This window comes from Panthera onca, chromosome B1 (assembly GCF_046562875.1).
Source record: "Panthera onca isolate mPanOnc1 chromosome B1, mPanOnc1 haplotype 2, whole genome shotgun sequence".
NCBI lineage: Eukaryota > Metazoa > Chordata > Mammalia > Carnivora > Felidae > Panthera > Panthera onca.
In genome coordinates this window covers 120366900-120381629 of record NC_138342.1, presented here as the reverse complement: position 1 = coordinate 120381629, position 14730 = coordinate 120366900, and the positions used below count along the sequence as shown (strand labels likewise).

Below are 14730 nucleotides of genomic sequence, written 5' to 3'. Positions count from 1 at the left end.
GAAGGCAATAGTGGTTTTGAATAGAGTAGCATGACCTAATTAATGTTTTAACAGAATCACAATGAGGGTACCTGGGTGGCTCAGTAGGTTAAGCATCAGACTTAGGCTCCAGTCATTATCTCACAATTCTTGAGTTCAGGCCCCACATCGGGCTTTCTGCTGTCAGCACGGAGCCTGTTTCAGATCTTCTGTCTCTCTCTCTCTCTCTGCACCTCCCCCTCTCATGCTCTCCCTCTCTCAAAAATAAATAGACTAAAAATAAAATCACAACGTGCAGCTGATAATCTCCAAAGATGGATGCTGTCATCACTGCCTTCCTTTCGTGAACAAGCATGACAAGTTACCCAGCAAGAGGCAGAGTCTGTGTCCTCTCCCACTGAATCTGGGATGGGCTTCTGACTGTTTCATTCTGACCGATGAAGCAAACATAAAGTATGGGAATTCCGTACCCAGGCCTTAAGAGGATTTGCAGCTCCCACCTCCTCTTTTATGGCCCTGGACACTATGGAAGGAGTCTGACAACCCTGAGACCATCATGCCAGAAGAAGGCCCAATCTCGCCATGTGAAAAGGCCAAGTGGAAGAGAATGAAGGAACCCAGCCAACAGCCAGATTCAATGTCTTGAACCATCTCCGATAGTCCTTGGACAAATGGAATCAAATCAACTGAGACCACAGACATTGTGGAGTAGAGACAAGTCATTGTCACTGTGTCCTGTCCAAATTTCTAAACTCAAAACCTTGAACAAATAAAATGATTCTAAATTTTGGAGTTTATTGTATAGCAATGAAAACCTGACACTAAAATTGGGATGAGACCGGGTGATGTGTAGACACCTGAAGAGTATCAAGGACACAGTGAAGGCCAGAAAGGCATTGATGAACTTCTTCCTGGAGGCCAGACAGAGGCAACTCATATTACGTAGTGGCAGAATGTTTGGCAACACTGCAACAATATGGAAGAATGAAAACATACCTCATGAGCGTGTGGGCCTACCTAAGGAGATTTCTGAATGTGATAACTGGCTTCATTCAGCTGCCTAGAATTAATTACGGGAAGAGAAAGATGAACTGAAGTGTTCAAGTAGAAGTTAGAGGGAATCATTCAACACAGGACTTGCTAGGTTAGAAAATAAAACTTTTTGGGGCGCCTGGGTGGCTCAGTCGGTTAAGCATCCGACTTCGGCTCAGGTCATGATCTTGCGGTCCGTGAGTTCGAGCCCCGCATCGGGCTCTGTGTTGACAGCTCAGAGCCTGGAGCCTGTTTCAGATTCTGTGTCTCCCTCTCTCTCTCTGACCCTCCCCCGTTCATGCTATCTCTCCCTGTCTCAAAAATAAATAAATATTTAAAAAAAGAAAATTAAAAAAAAAAAAAAAAGAAAATTAAACTTTTTGTCATTCTTGCCTCTCCAGACAGCAGAAGATGCTCAAAGAAAGAAGCAGTCTTAGGACAAAGTTCAAAGCCAAGTATTAGTACAATGTGCTCTCAGGTTAAAGATCAAATCAAGCATGCGGCTGGAAGATGCCTCATTAAGACCTCACATTAAGGCAGAGCCTCAGAGACTCAGCAGGACAAAGGACTTCTTCTTTTTTTTTTTTTTTTTAACACTTATTTTTTATTTTTGTGTGAGACACAGACAGAGACAGAGCGCAAGGTGGGGGAGGGGCAGAGAGAGATGGAGAGACACAGAATCCGAAGCAGGTTCCAGGCTCTGAGCTGCCAGCACAGAGCCTGACGTGGGGCTCAAACCCACGAACCACAAGATCATGACCTGAGCCAAAGTCTGACGCTTAACTGACTGAGACACCCAGATGCTCTCCAAAGGGTTTCTAAAACAGTAAGGGTCTCTCCTACAGCATTCGGATTTGCAGCCGAAGTAAAGAGGAGCCTGTCGTAAAAGTCTTGGGTACATAAGTTTTCCATAATGGAATGAACCTCAATAAAATGTATAGGAAGGCCTCAAGGTTTATGAGAAAATTGTACTAAAATAACTCACCACCAGGTAAACGAAAAGGAGGACACAGAAGATCCCTAGATCCCGAACTCAAAGCTGGAAGCAGTCTACCCAAGTGCTGACAAGAGCTATTTCTCATGGAAAAGGAAGAATGACTCAAAGGAGGGGTCTTCAACTTTCCAGTCAGCCCAGCTGAGGTGCCAGACACAGGAATGAAGAAATCTTCTGGGATGTTTCATCTCCAACAAGTTGAATGTAGCTCAGATTGCAGAATCATGACAAATAACAAATTACTATTTGTCAAGCCAGTGGGTTCTGGGTGTTTCTGTTTATTTATTTTGTGGGTCCTGAAATGTCATTTTGTGGGTCCAGGTCATCATCCTGAAATGGATGATGGGGAGGCAGAGGACAATGAAGAGAGCAGGACTGTCTGGAAGCAAAAATGAAGAACTCAGGTCCTGCTGAAAGAGAACCCAGCCCTAACCACGGATTTAACATGGGGGGGGGGGTGTCTGGGTATCTCTAATGATACAGTTTTATGGAGCAGTAGGAATGACAGGCTGCCTGGTTCAAGAGAGAATGAGAAGAGAGAAATTGGAGACAGAAAGTAGAATTGACTTTCAGAGCTTTCCTATAAAATGGAGACCTAAAAACCAGGTGGCAGCTGGAGAGAAACACGAAGCCAAAGAGAGTTGTTTGTTGTTGCTGTTTATGGGAGAAATTACATTCATGGGAAAGACCCATTAGAGAGAGACAAAAATTGATGATAGAGAGAAGGAATGAATTGCTATAGCTATATCCCTTAGCAGATAATAGGAATAAGACTGTATATCTGAAGGACTGCCATGGATTTCTGGCTCATTTCCTTACCTCTAATTATTTTTTCTTCAATAAATCCTACCCCAGACTAATTTTCCCCAAGTACTGTTTTTATTATAATACTCCAACATTGGTTTTTTGCTATATTTCCTACCTGTTTTACATTCCTCTTATTACTTCTTAGATTGTTGAATGATCTCTCATTGAAGTCGATACAAACCAGTCATGTGAACAACCTTTGGCTGGGCTCACACTTTTATGTCTTTATTCAAAATATAACTGTAGAGACACATAACAAGATGAATTTACAGAGACAAAAGCTATTACAGCATATAAGGAGAAATATAAGGAGAAAATAACTCTACCTGGGCAGTAGAAGGGGTTTCAGAAATTGTGGAGATTGGAGGCTTTGAGCAGGAGGCAGGAAGAATGACAAAAAGTGAGCAGGAATAGCAAGGGTGGTCTAGAGTATAGAGAAGTGTGTCTAGAACTGCATGGAAGAGGAGCCCAGACTGGGAAGGCTATCTAAGACCCCAAGCAGGGCTAGAACCTATTCCTGCCCCCCAACACTGCTCTCAGTGGGAAGCCTCTGCAGCTGCCAGTTCTTTACCATTCCCCCCCACCCCACCCCTCGACAAAAACACACACTATTGCTTAAGCACAATGGGCCATGGCAATCCAGAAACCAAGCATAGGGGCAGGGCGGGCAACAGGTTGAACCAGAGCAAACTGAGATCTTCAAAGGGAAGAACAGGCACCCATGGGGAACCCCATAGCTGTCCAAGGTCTGTAAGGGTATAGAGAGTTCTAACGGAACCAATTTCCAGATCCACTATTTACAAAGGGACCCCTTTTTATAAGCAATATGCCTGAAATGTGCTGACGGCAAGCATTTTCTGGCAAGTTCTCCTTTCCCACTTCCCCTTTCATAATTACCCTCCACCCATTTTACCAAAGAAAGGCACATCACTCTCCCATTCAGAATCTTACCATGTGCCTTGCCTCTCCAGGGTGCCAAATAAAGGGGCAATTTGAAAAACTGGTATTAGAGAAACCTGCCTTAATCAAAGCATTGATATCAACACCACCCAGGTCTACATTTATGATACACATCTTATGATACAATATAGTTTTATGCCTCATAATTACCAAAACTCAAATGAATTACTCTGGTTACCTGTGTACTAATGATCTTTACAATAACATAAAGAATAATTTTAACAAAATTATTTTAAAACTTTTAAACATATACTTTTTGTTGTTGATATGTACAAGGAGAAAATAAGAGGGGAAAATATACTGTAAAGTTTCTACCTATAAAATGTTCAGTTAAAGAATAACTGGGGTCAGTGCTAACAGTGCACAAGGAGTATTTCATTTCTCGAGTTTCTATTAGAAGGTACATGAACGAAATGCCCAGTGAGAGTGAAATGATACAAGGGATCATGGCATGTGCCACAGGGCTGCTTTCCTATGTCACTCTGATGAGTAGAGCCTCCCCCCACCAACCTTACAACCGATCATATTTTCTTGTTGTAGGATCATTTTCAGTTTCAATTCCTCTATTTAACAAAATACGGTCGTCACTCTCCTGATCCCCTCTGCACCCTGTTAGCACTTGGAGAAACCTTAGTATTTGGAAAACAATCAACTATGTATTCTTAGAACATGATCAGCTAACAGGCATTCAGACTTTTTTAATCCATATTTATGTAGTCTATATACAAAATATACATGGAGATAGATAGATACATAGATAGATAGATAGATAGATAGCAGATCTACGTATATTTTGGTCCTTCCAAAGATGACCTGCAAGACACTACTGGACTCTGGAATAAAACACTGAAAAATATATGTATACATATGCCCTGCCTCCAGACATAAAACATATATGAATAACACTGCTGAATTAAAATGAGATCAAACAGCCTCTTATTTATTTTTCATTCCAACACTGAATGTAACTTGAAAAAAAAGTGAAGTGATAAATAGTAATTAATATAATTACTAATAGTTAATTAGTAAAACTCACCATTAAATAGCTAGTAGTAAATACATCGCAGTACTAGCTAAAACCACACATGTTCTCTCAACGCCCCTATGGAATTTTTCCATTCAATCCATTCAAATAGGAGAGCAGCAAGCACTTAAGCATTGTTCAACCTCAAAAGCCTCACGTGGTAATCTGCAATCACTGAGTAAGTAAATCTAAGAGCTAATACTGAGCTAAGGAAAGAAGCTGGCTTCTTGCCAACTCTCATACCATTGGAGCCTGTGAAAAGGCTTCTTAAATAGTTGACTACACCACCTCGGTTGTGATATAATTGGGAAAGGCTTCTGTTCTGATCTCTCCACGAATCCCACCTTTCTACTTGGATGGATGAATGAATAGTTAGATCGATAGATTCACACACTGATCAATCCACCTGTACCTATGTCATGCTCTATCAGCAAAAACTGATGCAAATTAAACAAATGTTTTCATTCAGGAACCGTAAGAGAAATTTCTCCAAGGAACCAAACACAAATAAATACTCATGCGAATATTATTTGATCATAAGGCTAATCTGCCTGTCTATCTATCTATCTATCTATCTATCTATCTATCTATCTATGTATAATAATATAATAAATGTATAATTAATGAAGTCAATCATGCAAGTACTGTATAAGCAGTATTACTTGAAAACCAACCTTCTATCATAAAACTGCATCAAAATGAAGTAGTAGATAGTTGTCACTGACAAATTGTGGGAAATACTTCTCTGGAAATATCATCCTTCATAAACACCAGTGATCTGAAATCTGTCCAGGTTCAAATCCCAGCTCTACCACTTAACTAGCTCTGTGACTTTGGGAAAGTTATTTAATTACCCTATGCTTCCATTTTCTCGGCTATATAACACAGTCCGTACCACCACCTAAGTTTATCATGATGATTTTTAAAAATACATACATACTCGGAACAATGTCCGGTACATACTAAGAACTCAACAAGTATTAGCTATGATTCATATTATTTCCCATAATTCAAGTTGCTGGCCAAAAGACAGCACTGTCTGTATTATCATTAACTAACCTTCAAAAGAATAGTTATCTAATGAACAAACTTAACAGTCAACTCTAAGAGAGAAATGAAAAAAAGGACAGTTTTCTAAGTTTTAAAATGTTTTAAAAACTATTTGGGGTCCAAGAGACATTTGAAAACCTAATTAGAGTTGTGGATATTTTCTTCAGAAAAATCCACTTACATACAACATTTCAGGGCTTCATTCACATCCTTCCTGAAATCTACTCAGAGCCAGCAAACCTGAGATGGAGAACCTTCTAGGGTTTAAAATCCTTCAATTATCGAACTCTATTCCAATAAACGTTAAACCACAGATTTTCCCCATCCTCCAAAAAACATTATAAACTTGTATTTCATTGACAAATATTGTGTCTTGCAATATAGCTGTTGACATTTATATACAAATCTCATTGATGAAAAGAAAATCATCAAATTGTTCTTCTTAAGTCCCCCAATAATCTGCAGTAAAGTTCCAAACTCCAGGACAACAGCTTCAAACCAGGTTCTAGAGCTGCCACTCCAAATCGGCAGAGAATAGTGAACCAAAGTATGGGAAGGAGCATCTGGCTGGCTCAGTCCACAGAGCATGCGACTCTTGATCTCAAGGATGTGACTGCAAGCCCCACATTGGGTGCAGAGCTTACTTAATATATATAGAGAGAGAGAGGGAGAGAGAGAGAGAGAGAGATGATAGATAGATAGATAGATAGATAGACAGACAGACAGGCAGACAGGCAGACAAACAATTAAAAATCAAAGTATAGGAACACTGCCTACTAGAGATTCAGGCCCAGTGACTAACCTAACTCCTCTGTGTCACTCTGTCACAGAGCAGATGATACTGCAGGAAAAGGCCATTCTGAGTATGACTAAAATTTTGAGAGGAGGAAACAGAGGGAGAGATGTAAGAATGTGACCTTAAAACAGAATCACAACAAACCTTTAGAACTTTCTGAGATATCTTAACTTGATCATGTAAAATTTTAAATTCTTCATCGCTTTTTAAGTCTAAGAAGGCTATTGCTTTTCCTTCAGTTCCTTCTTTTATATATCTTTATATAAATAATGATATATTTATATCTTTTATATATCTTTATGCTTTTTCCTTTGTGCCTCCTTCCTCTGCCTACCATGCCCATCACACTGCTTTTCAATAAAAGAACCGTAGTTTAAAATTTGATCCATATTGTACCTTGATGCTTTCAGTGGAATAGTCCACCACACAGCCACTGCACTGCTGAAGGCCACGATCACCCGGACCTTATCTGTTCATTCAATCAAGTCAATAAAACCTTTTTATTTTAGGCACACTGACAAGATGAGGGAGCCCATCAGTTACAGGTAGATGGCATGCCCCTTGCCATAACATTAGAAAGTACTTTTAAAAACATAATGGAAAAATAGCTAGCGAAAACCACTTTACTTCCAGTTCTGAAACTTCTGACACATCCTGTTTAAGAATCTGTTATAAGCATCCTTTAAGAATCCTCTTGCTTTATGGATACGCTGACGTTATCAAAGTCTTCAACGCACGGAATTTCATAGTTCAATTAAAATGAATTGTAAACATTCGCAAAATGCAGTCTCAGTAACAATGGAAAAAAATCAACTGGACTTTCATTTAAATCCATCTTGAATAAGGATTTTACTGCAAGTTTAAGTCTCCTGTGTCTCTTCCAAGTTTCTAATACTGCTTTTCTAAGAGATGAGTGGCTTGATCAAGGCTGGAACTAATAACATAGACCCAGGCCTGAGTGCCCATCAGTAACCATTTCTGCAAGTTCCTCTCCCAAGGACGACAAGTGTCCTCCTGATCAAAGAAGGGGAGGGTGACTTGATTTTGCAAGCAAAGGGAGAGACCCACCCGCAGGGTCCTAGACACATTTGAGCTGACCCGCAAGGAGTGTGGGAGGGGGCAGGGAAGAAGCGGGGAGCTGCGGTACCTTTCTTCGAACTCTCTGAGGTCAGTTAGGTGCAGAACTCCGCGCTCAGTGCTGCCAGACCGCGTCTTCTCCGAAACCGGCAGCCTGGGGCGGGAGGCAGGCGCACGTCCCTCGCTCTCCGCGGGTCAGCTGCGGAGTTAGCGGAGAGGAGACACCGGCGCCGGGCGCTGCCTCCCGCTGACCCGCTGCCTGCAGCACCGAAAAAGCCAAGCGCACGGAGGAGCCGCGCGGGAACCGCAAGCGGACCAGCAATCTGCGTTCCCAATCTGCGTTCCTCTGGGAGCAGAGGATGGCGAGGAGAGCCCACGGGAGGAATAAAGGGTCAGAAGGGGGAAAACCTCTGCACGTAGTGCAACGGAAAACTGAAGTCGCGGTTAAGTGTTCCCCGTGAGAGGGCGGGGCGGCCCGGTCCGCAGCTGGTGGGGGGAAATGGGTAGGTCCGCCCGGAGCTGGGAGAGGCCCGAGGCGTAGACTTTCGGGGAAAATTCCATCGACCTTTCAACCACCACCACCTTCCCCCCCCCCACAGGCGGAGAAGCAGAACTCTGTACCTCCATCGAGTCCCGGCTGTAGGGCTGGGGGGCGGCGAGCGGCGCAGCCGGACAGGAACTGCCACCCGGCTCCCTGCCCTGGCGTTGGGCTTCGACTACAAAGAGCGAGTCAGCTGGGGTTCCCCTGGGCGCCCTGAACCCAGGGAGTCCCAACCCTCAGCGAAAAGAAAAGTGAAAGAGAAAAGAGCAAGGAGCAGAGGGCAAGATAAACATCTTCAGAGGAGGCTGGGGGAGGGGCGGGATGGCCGCAGCCCCTGAACGATTGCCCAGGTGTTGCGGCTCCACGCCCCCAGGGCTGGGACGCCCCGCAGGTTTCTGCCACTGCCCAGTCCTGGGGCGCAGAACCTGGAGGGAGAGCTTGGACGAAGGCAGGGAGCGCCTGCCCCCGATTTCGTCCTTTACTTTCTGGGGCACCTGCAGGGAAAGCGAGAAATCTCAGAGACGGAGACCACCCGCCGCACCCACCCAGCCTAGCTTGGCGCAGGAGGCTTCCGCAGAGAAGCCTGGAGACCTGGGCGCGTGGCGTGCACCCAAGTGGCCCACAGGCGAGGGGAAAACGTGTAGGAGCGAGTTGGGCGACTATTCCAGACCAGCCCCTCAACCCGCGCGGCGCAGGCTGTAAGAAGGAAGCCTCTGAAGTTTTGTTGGAGAGAACGGAGTAAGACACCTGGATGACTAGGGAGTTTGGGTAAACTCCCAAGGAATTGGGAAGGAATTGAAGGAAGGAATGAGCCAGCCTGTAAATTACTTTTCCAGTCTAGTCTTACACTGCACATGGTCCCATCAAATAGGACCGTGTGAAATGTTATTATAATATTTTACAGTGGAAGGAAGGGACTAGGTTCTCTGAAGCTGAGTGATCTTTATGCTACACAGAGTCATCAGAAAAGACCTCCTGCCCAGTTTTGGAAACACTTTGGAGAAAACCTTGAACACATTTGAATTACCGAAAATCCCTAATAAAAAGTGCTTCCCCAAATTTTCCAGTCATGTCACAGAAAAAAAGGATATGGCTCCTGGAGTTTAATAAACACTTAACCATCTTTCCTTTACAATTGAGTATATGTTTTTAAAAAATAGAAATATATTAGAAGTGACTTAAATATTAAATGTGCATAAAATTCCACGTAAAAAAAAATTCATTTTTATGAAAAAGTTCATCTGCAGATAGTCACTATCAACAAAATAAGTGATATATAAACATGTAAAGACCATTTTAACAATTCAAAAATTTACCATAGTTGTAAATGATAGTTAAAGAAATTGAGCATTCTTTTCTGTCCGAGACAATGTAGTGTTGAATTTTCTTGTAAGAATGCCAAGGATCTCAAATCGAATCAGACTTTTTCATAGCAATTGCTGAAGCTCTAATTTGCAGAATGGGCATTCATTGTGAGAGCAGGCCTGCCATGGGATTGGATTCTGTAACAAAGATGGTGGCCACAAAAGGCGGACACTATGTGTAAACACGAATATGCAGATTAGGAATGGAGAAGCGGATCTGTGTCCTACCGTCAACTTGGACTGAAGCAGAGCTTCTTGGGCTCCTGCGAAGTGGGCTCCTGTCATACGTCCTTTAGCACACTTACGGATGCTGTGTACTCTGCAGCTGGGAGCTGCAATAGATGTCCAGACGGTATGACATCTCATGGCCACACAGAGCCAGATATCATTGCTGCCAGAGGACACCTCCCATCTCAGAACTTGCTGTGATCCGGCTGCCCGGGAGCACTGGAGAAAGCTGCTCTTAGCTAGGGCTTACTAGCCTATGGGCTCCAGCTGCCCACAGGGCTAAGGGGCATCAATGTCCAAAAGCACACTTTGAACATGTGACCACCATGAGCTACTAGAGAGGTTTTCACAATGCTCTGGAAAACTGATGGGGATTTTCTTCATAAACCTGAGTTTTAAAGTATAATCTGAGTACATAAGAATAATAAAACTGGTCTACAAATACTGACCAAGCTAATACATACGAGTTCTAAACCAAGATGGGCTGAATGGGATATAAAGCATTTAGTTACGTTGGGGAGATAAAAAACATAAATAACAATAAAGTGAAATTGAAAATGATTACAGCCATAAAATAGGCTTTGCTCTACTATTTGCCTCCTAAATTGATAGGTCAAATTTGTTTTCTTAATTACAGAAAATAAAACTATTTTGAATTAGTTATAGAAGTGCCTGCAATTCAATGATGGTGGGTTTTCAGCATAGTTTGTTTTTGTTGCACTACACTCAAAGAGAAAAGTCTAATATATGCAACTTGTATTTTTAGTTGCCACAGGCTGTTTGGCAAGATATTGAAAATTCCTCACACCAATGAACAAGTAAATTCCACTGTATAAATTAAAAACAAAGACCAAGACTGATGAAATAATTCGAAACTACCATAATTCATAAAATTATAATGTAGAAAGAAGTAAAAATTAACTAAACCTCATAGAAGTGACCATAATAACCTTTCTTTGAATTTAAATAATTAACAATAAAATCATAGTTCAATACATTTTTAATATCTGATTTTTCTTTCCAAAGGCAATGTTTGCCAATTGGGCAGTTGTCCTTTTATTTTTTAATGTATATTTAAATTTTAGTTAATATACAGTGAAAGACTGGTTTCAGGAGTAGAATTCAGTGATACATCACTTACGTGCAACACCCAGGGCTCCTCACTAGTGCCCTCTTTAATACCCATCACCCATTTTACCTCCCTCACCCACGTACCTCAATCAACCCTCAGTTTGTTCTTTATCCTTGTTTGGTTGTTTGTTTAATTTTTGGACTTTCTCCATAGTTTGGCTATTGTTGATAGTGCTGCTGTAAATATCGCGGTGCACACACCCCTTCGAAACTATATATTTGTATCCTTTGGGTAAATACCGAGTCGTACAATTGCTGAATCATAGGGTAGTTCTATTTTTAATTTTTTGAGGAACCTCCATACTCTTCTCCAGAGTGGCTGCACCAGTTTGCATTCCCATCAGTGGTGCAAGAGGGTCCCCCTTTTCCTGCAACTTCACCAACACTTGTTGTTTCTTGTGTTGTTAAATTTAGCCATTCCAACAAGTGTAAAGTGGTATCTCATTGTGGTTTTGATTTGTAGTTGCCTGATAATGAGTGATACTGAGCATCTTTTCATGTGTCTGTTATGTCTGGATGTCTTCTTTGGCAAAGCGTCTATTAATGTTTTCTGCCCATTTGTTAACTGGGTTATTTGTCTTTAAAATAAATTACTAAAAAAATAAACAAAATAAATTACTGGTAAGTGTTTCCTATAGCTTTTGAGACTACATGGCAGTAGTTACCAGTTAGCTCATCTGATTCAGAGTTCAAAGTCCATGATTGTGACCTTATTTATGATCCTAAGAATGAACCACAGGCCAAGAACTAGTTGACCTTTGGGTCTTTTTTTTTTTTTTTTTCAATATATAAAATGTATTGTCTAATTGGTTTCCATACAACACCCAGTGCTCATCCCAAAAGGTGCCCTCCTCAATACCCATCACCCACCCTCCCCTCCCTCCCACCCCCCATCAACCCTCAGTTTGTTCTCAGTTTTTAACAGTCTCTTATGCTTTGGCTCTCTCCCACTCTAACCTCTTTTTTTTTTTTTCCTTCCCCTCCCCCATGGGTTTCTGTTAAGTTTCTCAGGATCCACATAAGAGCGAAACCATATGGTATCTGTCTTCCTCTGTATGGCTTATTTCACTTAGCATCACACTCTCCAGTTCCATCCACGTTGCTACAAAGGGCCATATTTCATTCTTTCTCATTGCCACATAGTACTCTATTGTGTATATAAACCACAATTTCTTTATCCATTCATCAGTTGATGGACATTTAGAATCTTTCCATAATTTGGCTATCATTGAAAGTACTGCTATAAACATTGAGGTACAAGTGCCCCTATGCATCAGTACTCCTGTATCCCTTGGGTAAATTCCTAGCAGTGCTATTGCTGGGTCATAGGGTAGGTCTATTTTTAATTTTTTGAGGAACCTCCACACTGTTTTCCAGACTGGCTGCACCAATTTGCATTCCCACCAACAGTGCAAGAGGGTTCCCGTTTCTCCACATCCTCTCCAGCATCTATAGTCTCCTGATTTGTGCATTTTGGCCACTCTGACTGGCGTGAGGTGGTATCTGAGTGTGGTTTTGATTTGTATTTCCCTGATGAGGAGCGACGTTGAGCATCTTTTCATGTGCCTGTTGGCCATCCGGATGTCTTCTTTTTTTAAAATTTTTTTTTATTTTTTTTTAATGTTTTATTTATTTTTGAGACAGGGAGAGACAGAGCATGAACAGGGGAGGGTCAGAGAGAGGGAGACACAGAATCGGAAACAGGCTCCAGGCTCTGAGCTGTCAGCACAGAGCCCGACGCGGGGCTCGAACTCACGGACCGTGAGATCATGACCTGAGCCGAAGTCGGCCGCTTAACCGACTGAGCCACCCAGGCGCCCCCATCCGGATGTCTTCTTTAGAGAAGTGTCTATTCATGTTTTCTGCCCATTTCTTCACTGGGTTATTTGTTTTTTGGGTGTGGAGTTTGGTGAGCTCTTTATAGATTTTGGATACTAGCCCTTTGTCTGATATGTCATTTGCAAATATCTTTTCCCATTCCGTTGGTTGCCTTCCATTGGGTGTTTCCTTTGCTGTGCAGAAGCTTTTTATCTTCATAAGGTCCCAGTAGTTCATTTTTGCTTTTAATTCCGTTGCCTTTGGGGATGTGTCAAGTAAGAACTTGCTACGACTGAGGTCAGAGAGGTCTTTTCCTGCTTTCTCCTCTAGGGTTTTGATGGTTTCCTGTCTCACATTCAGGTCCTTCATCCATTTTGAGTTTATTTTTGTGAATAGTGTGAGAAAGTGGTCTAGTTTCATTCTTCTGCATGTTGCTGTCCAGTTCTCCCAGCACCATTTGTTAAAGAGACTGTCTTTTTTCCATTGGATGTTCTTTCCTGCTTTGTCAAAAATTAGTTGGCCATACGTTTGTGGGTCTAGTTCTGGGGTTTCTATTCTATTCCATTGGTCTATGTGTCTGTTTTTGTGCCAATACCATGCTGTCTTGATGATGACAGCTTTGTAGTAGAGGCTAAAGTCTGGGATTGTGATGCCTCCTGCTTTGGTCTTCTTCTTCAAAATTACTTTGGCTATTCGGGGCCTTTTGTGGTTCCATATGAATTTTAGGATCGCTTGTTCTAGTTTTGAGAAGAATGCTGGTGCAATTTTGATTGGGATTGCATTGAATGTGTAGATAGCTTTTGGCTATCTACATTTGACATTTTGACAATATTTATTCTTCCAATCCATGAGCAGGGAATGTCTTTCCATTTCTTTATATCTTCTTCAATTACTTTCATAAGCTTTCTATAGTTTTCAGCATACAGATCTTTTACATCTTTGGTTAGATTTATTCCTAGGTATTTTATGCTTCTCGGTGCACTTGTGAATGGGATCAGTTTCTTTATTTGTCCTTCTGTTGCTTCATTGTTAGTGTATAAGAATGCAACTGATTTCTGTACGTTGATTTTGTATCCTGCAACTTTGCTGAATTCATGTATCAGTTCTAGCAGACTTTTGGTGGAGTCTATCAGATTTTCCATGTATAGTATCATGTCATCTGCAAAAAGCGAAAGCTTGACTTCATCTTTGCCAATTTTGATGCCTTTGATTTCCTTTTGTTGTCTGATTGCTGATGCTAGAACTTCCAACACTATGTTAAACAACAGCAGTGAGAGTGGACATCCCTGTCATGTTCCTGATCTCAGGGAAAAAGCTCTCAGTTTTTCCCCATTGAGGATGATGTTAGCAGTGGGCTTTTCATAAATGGCTTTGATGATGTTTAAGTATGTTCCTTCTATCCCGACTTTCTCGAGAGTTTTTATTAAGAAAGTGTGCTGAATTTTGTCAAAGGCCTTTTCTGCATCGATTGACAGGATCATATGGTTCTTATCTTTTCTTTTATTAATGTGATGTATCACGTTGATTGATTTGCGAATGTTGAACCAGCCCTGCATCCCAGGAATGAATCCCACTTGATCATGGTGAATAATTCTTTTTATATGCTGTTGAATTCGATTTGCTAGGATCTTATTGAAAATTTTTGCATCCATATTCATCAGGGATATTGGCCTATAGTTCTCTTTTTTTACTGGGTCTCTGTCTGGTATAGGAATCAAAGTAATACTGGCTGGATTCATGTATGAGGTTCCGGAAGATGGCGGCGTAGGAGGACGCGGGGCTCACAGCGCGTCCTGCCGATCACTTAGATTCCACCTACACCTGCCTAAAGAACCCAGAAAACCGCCAGAGGATTAGCAGAAGGGAGTCTCCGGAGTCAAGCGCAGACTAGAGGCCCACGGAAGAGGGTAGGAAGGGCGGCGAGGCGGT

General features: G+C 41.9%; 1 protein-coding gene across 2 annotated transcripts in view; it reads right to left on the bottom strand.

The window, feature by feature from the left end:
- The window catches only part of IL15 (interleukin 15), a 79163-nt gene extending 70211 nt beyond the window's left edge, over positions 1-8952 (bottom strand). The window contains exon 1 of one of the 2 annotated variants that reach the window (XM_060654108.3): positions 8341-8952. The gene's annotated coding sequence lies outside the window, so the exon portion shown is untranslated. Of the gene's footprint in view, positions 1-7789; positions 8284-8340 lie in introns of those variants that run through there. The other variant, XM_060654110.3, reaches the window with a different exon arrangement.
- Between the last annotated feature and the right edge of the window lie 5778 nt (positions 8953-14730).